The sequence below is a fragment of the Furipterus horrens genome, unplaced genomic scaffold (assembly GCF_987537825.1).
Source record: "Furipterus horrens unplaced genomic scaffold, mFurHor1.1.pri manual_scaffold_12, whole genome shotgun sequence".
Lineage (NCBI taxonomy): Eukaryota > Metazoa > Chordata > Mammalia > Chiroptera > Furipteridae > Furipterus > Furipterus horrens.
The window spans coordinates 17,365,292-17,370,734 of NW_028327182.1; the positions used below are offsets into that span (position 1 = coordinate 17,365,292).

The following is a 5,443-nucleotide window of genomic DNA, read 5'->3' on the forward strand; positions in this document are numbered from 1 at the left end:
AAAATAGTACAGCCACTTGGAAAACAATTGGGTAATTTCTCAAAATGTCAAACCTCGAGTTATCATGTGACTCAGCAATTCCATTCCTAAGTATCCACTCAAAAAAAGTCAAGATAGCCCTGACCGGTGTGACTCAGTTGGTTATTCATCAACCCACAAAGTAAAAGGTCTCCGGTTTGATTCCAGGTCAAGGCACATGCATGAATTGCAGGTTCAGTCCCCAGTCAGGGTGTGTATGAGAGGCAATCGATCAATATTCCTCTCCCTTTCTTTCTCCCTCCCTTCCCCTCTCTCTAAAAAATAAATAAAATCTTTTTTAAAAAGTCAAAATATATGTTCACAAAAGACCTTGAACACAAATATTCATGGCAGTATTATTTATAATTGCCATAGAGACAAAATGTCCATGAAATGAGGGGGGAAACAAAATGTACACACACATATAATGAATACTATTTAGCGATAAAATTGAATAAACTCATCATATATGCCATAATATAAAGGAACATCAAAATCATCATGCTAACTGAAAGAAGCCAGCCACAAAAGGCCACATATTGTATGATTCCATTTTTGTGAAATGTACAGAAAAAGCAAATCTGTGGAGGCCATGTAAATTAGTGGCTGCCCAGGGCTGGGCATGAGAATGGGGATGAACCATAAATGTGTACAGAGAGAACTTATCAGGGTGAAAAAATGTCCAAAAATTGATAATGGTGATGGTTACACAATTCAGTGAACTTACTAAAAAGTCATTGAATTGCAAACTTAAAACAATTGAATTTTATGATGTGTAAATTATACAACTCAATGAAGTTAATTAAGGAATTCAAAAGCTAAGGTTGAGGAGATGCACCTCAACTGGAGACACTTGGAACTTGCCCTCCAGCTGCCACAGTCCACAGCAGACAGACCAGGGTGGGGCACCTTTCCAGACTAGACCTTGAGTGTCAGATATACTCATATTCCCATTGAATGTGCAGCTGCCCCAGTCCAGTAGCGCTTAGTTTAATGGGTTACATAATTTTTGAATCATCACATTTCTGAAACATCATATATATATATATATATATATATATGTGTGTGTGTGTGTGTGTGTGTGTGTGTGTGTGTGTGTGTATACTCACCTAAATCAAACAGTTGGATCAATATATGAGTAAAAGTCACCCCATTGCCAAGAATGGATAATCAATATGTCAGAACACATTTATTTCAAGTGAGGAAAATCAGAGTGACATGAAAGAAATGAATGATTATACTTGAGTATTAAAGCTTGCCTGCCTCAGGTTATTTTGATGATACTTCAAATATTTATGGAAACAAGGGAATCATTTGTTTTTTTTTTCCAAACAGTTTAAATTTGAGGATTTTTAAAAAATTTTTTAGGCAGAGCCAGTTAAGACTTTATTTTGGGGAAAAAAGAAAACACTTGATCTGGCTCCTAGTCAGGGGCATGGGGAAAAGGTGGTAAACTCCCCACCCCAAGGGCGAGCTGAGGACTGGGTGGGGCTGAGCTTCAGGCAGGCCTCCTGTGCCCTCCATCCCCCTGCGCAGCTCGGAGGACGGGAGGGACTGAAGTAGTTGTTCACTTGGGCAGAACATCAGATGACTCAGACACCAGCTTCCCATCGCGGGTCTCAATCTTCTTCACAACCACCGTCTTGGAGGAACTGGTGCTGGTGCGGCTGAAGAAGCCAGAGCTCCTGCCAGAGCCCAAGCTGGCCTGGAAGCCCATGCCATAGTTGAGGTTGCTGTAAACTGGGCTCAGCCCACCTGAGTAGCCGCTGGTGGTCTTGGAATGAACACTCATGTTCTGCATCCCAGACTCCAGTCGGTTCTCCTCGCCCTCCAGCAGCTTGAGGTAGGTGGCGATCTCCATGTCCAGGCCCAGCTTGACGTTCATGAGCTCCTGGTATTCACGCAGCTGCCAGGCCATATCCTGCTTGACGGCTCTCAGAGCAGCTTCCAGCTCAGCCACCTTGGCCTGAGCATTCTTGATTGCCAGCTCACCACGCTGCTCGGCATCAGCAATGGAGGCCTCCAGGGCAGCCCTCTGGCCTTTGAGGCCATCAGTCTCAGCCTGGATGCGGCTGATGCTCTGGTTCATCTCAGATATTTCCATCTTGGTGTGATGCAGGACATACCCGTGCCTCCCAGCCAACGTTTGCAGCTCTTCATACTTGATCTGGTACATGGTCTCAGCCTCAGCCCGGCTGTGGTTGGCCATCTTCTCATACTGGGCCTTGACCTTGGCAATGATGCTATCCAGGTCCAGGGAGCGGCTGTTGTCCATGGACAGCACCACGGACGTGTCGGAAATCTGGGACTGCAGCTCACGAATCTCCTCTTCATACAGCTGCCTGTAGAAGTTGATTTCATCGGTCAGTCCTTCCAGGCGGGACTCCAGCTCTGCCTTGTTCATGTAAGCTTCATCCACATCCTTCTAGATGAGGACAAATTCATCCTCCATCTCTGTGCGCTTGTTGATCTCGTCCTCGTACTTATTCTTCAAGTCCTCCACCATGCCCTGCATGTTGCCAAACTCCGCCTCCAGTCTCAGTTTCTCCTGGGACAGTGTTTCCAGCTGCCGCCGAAGGTTGTTGATGTAGTTCTCGAACAAATTGTCCATGTTACTGTGAGTCATCTTCTGCTGCTGCAGGAGAGTCCACTTGGTCTCCAGAATCTTATTCTGCTGCTCCAGGCTCCATACGTTATCGATAAAAGAAGCAAACTTGTCGTTGAGGGTCTTGATCTGCTCCTTCTCCTGGTTGCACACGGCCTGGATGTTGGGGTCCACCTCCAGCTTCAGGGGGTCAGCCTGAACCAGCAGGCTCTGGTTCACTTGGACAGCTTTGATGGGCCCTATACTCCCCGCTCCGCCGAACCTCCAGCCAGATTCATGTTGGCGCCCAGGCCAACCCGGTAGGCGCTGCCCACCTGGGAAAAGGCCGAGGAGCTGATGCTGGGCCCACTTGAGTATGAGTGGCTGCTGAAGGCACAGGGGCCAGAGGTGGACACCTTGTGGGTCATCTTCTGGGTCATCCTTGTGGACATGGTGGAGGCTGGAGTGGAGGCAAGGAGGCCAAACCAGACAGAGGTTCAAGAAGGAGACAAAAAACTGCTTGGAGGAGGAACGTTTTTGATAGTATCGTAAGAAACATTGGTGCCACCAGGAAATCCTTAATTCTTTTGTAGGACCCGAAGCATATACAAACTTTTGATGAGGTCCAAAGTAAAATGTGTGAGACAGTCCAGGCACATATCAAAATTAAATGTTCTATAGGTTTCCTTCAGGAAAATAAAACATCCTATACATGTCATTATTCTTTCTCTTTACTGCCACCACCCAGCCCCTGGTTGTCACTGTGAAAAGCATGGAACTTAAAATACTCTACTATGTTAGTATTCAAATACATGCCTGTTTTAAAGGACTTGATTGTGAGTTCTAAGAAGAGGAACTGGGTCATATTCATCTTTGTATCTTTAGGACTTGGCTAAAGATTTAGACATTGTTAAGTGTTCAGTGTATATTTGATAAGTAATAACTAGGGTTGTTCTTGACTACATCTATTCCTGGCCACAATAAATTAATAAACCATATTTATTTTTTCATTTATTTATTCTCTAATTCACTTAACAATGTTTGCCAAGTACCTACTGTGCACTAAATGTAGTACTAGGTGCTGAAACTACAGCAGCAAAAGACACAGTCCTTACATCTTAGAAGCTCCAGAAGACAAAGACACAGAAATAAAACACTCTGTGATAACCAGAGACAATGTTAAGGGGCCTGTGGAAGCTTCTAACTTAATTTAGGGTGTGACTGCACAGGGATCAAGCCTTAGCCTGGTAATCCAATTAGGCAAATAGAGAAGGAGGCAAGAAGGGAACGAGGTTATACAGTAGTCCCTCTCTATATCGCGGTTCATTTATTGCGGCTTCACTGTATCGCGGGATTTTTAAAAATATTATATTTAATTATTTATTGTGGATTTTTTGCTATATCGTGGGATTTTGCGGTACTGTATACATATGTTGTTAATGTTACATAGGTTTAAGAGTGTAGAATAAATATAAGGTTCCTACTTCATGGGGAGGGTCTAGAATGTAATACCCACGATAAGGTGGTTGAAAGGCTTGGAAAGAATGTGGGCTTTAAAATCAGACCAGGTTTTTCAACCTTAGCCACTTACTAGCTCTTTATCCCCTCTATTTTTCTTATCTGCGAAAGGGGGCTAATAACACCTCTCTTACTGTGTTGTTGGCATAATTAGGGCTAATGTAACTGGTGTAGACACTGGGCCATAGTTAATACTCAAAAACTGTAGCCCAGGAAAAAGTGATATAGCTTCCAAGTGATAATGTGAATTTTTAATATAGTTTTAATCTGAATAATTCTTAATATACTGGAAATTTTTTTCAATAATTTTTATTCATTTGCAAATCTGAAGTGGCTTCCTATTGCTCATAAAATTAAATCAAAATCATTTCTAAGCAGTTGTACTGAAGTGTAATTAACTTATAGATGTACTACTGGTGTATTTATTTATTCATCAGTTGATGGACAATTTGATTGTTTCCACTTTTTTGGCTTTCATGAATAAGACTACTATGGATATTTATGTACAAGTCCTGTGTGGACAAGTATTTTTACTTCTCTTGAATAGATACCTAGGAGTGGAACTGCTGGATCATGTGGTAATTCCAGGTACAACATTTTGAAAAACTGCCAACATGGTTAGCAGTAAAGAGAAATTAAATGTGGGAGATAAATAGGTTTCTTTGTTCTATACAATTTTCTATTGGATTAAAAATATTAATTTTCAAGACAATTCTGGTAATTTCGAGTATTTTAAATCAGCCTTGGTATCTAATTCAATGCTCTCAATGAATGTCAATAAGTAATGATTTCCTCTATAATGGAATTAAAGCCTAGTATTTGGAAAATGGAACTACTTCACAGTAATCTATGTGATGGTAACTATAATATGTGTGTCTTTCCTAAGGTCTAAGTCACCTGATGGCCCCAAGTGGGATCAGGAAGGAGGAGGCAAATATTTCCAGATTTCTAAGGAGCTGCTGCAAGCATGTTTCTGATATGGCTGCAGCCATAGTAGCTTCAAAGGGGAAATGTTTCTTTCCTTAAGTTTTTTAATTTATAACAAAAGAGTAAATACAAAAGAATTTTAAAATTCACATTTAATATAAAATATAAATAATATTCTAAACTTTTCATAGCTAACATTTATTGAAACCCAGTACCATGTAGTGAGAAAATAATCAGTACAATGATAATAATAATGCAACTATTTACAATATAAATAACACTGCGATAAAAGATTTACAAACATGCGCTGATACTTAGATACAATGCGACCTAAGAAATAGGAATCATTTTTGGTATTTTTACAAGAAACAAAACTTCAGCTCAGCAAGTCTAATT

General features: G+C 41.3%; 1 pseudogene; it reads right to left on the minus strand.

Annotated features, from left to right (window-relative positions):
* Positions 1–1,585: 1,585 nt before the first annotated feature.
* Positions 1,586–3,070, minus strand: LOC149995907 (keratin, type II cytoskeletal 8 pseudogene; annotated as a pseudogene).
* Between the last annotated feature and the right edge of the window lie 2,373 nt (positions 3,071–5,443).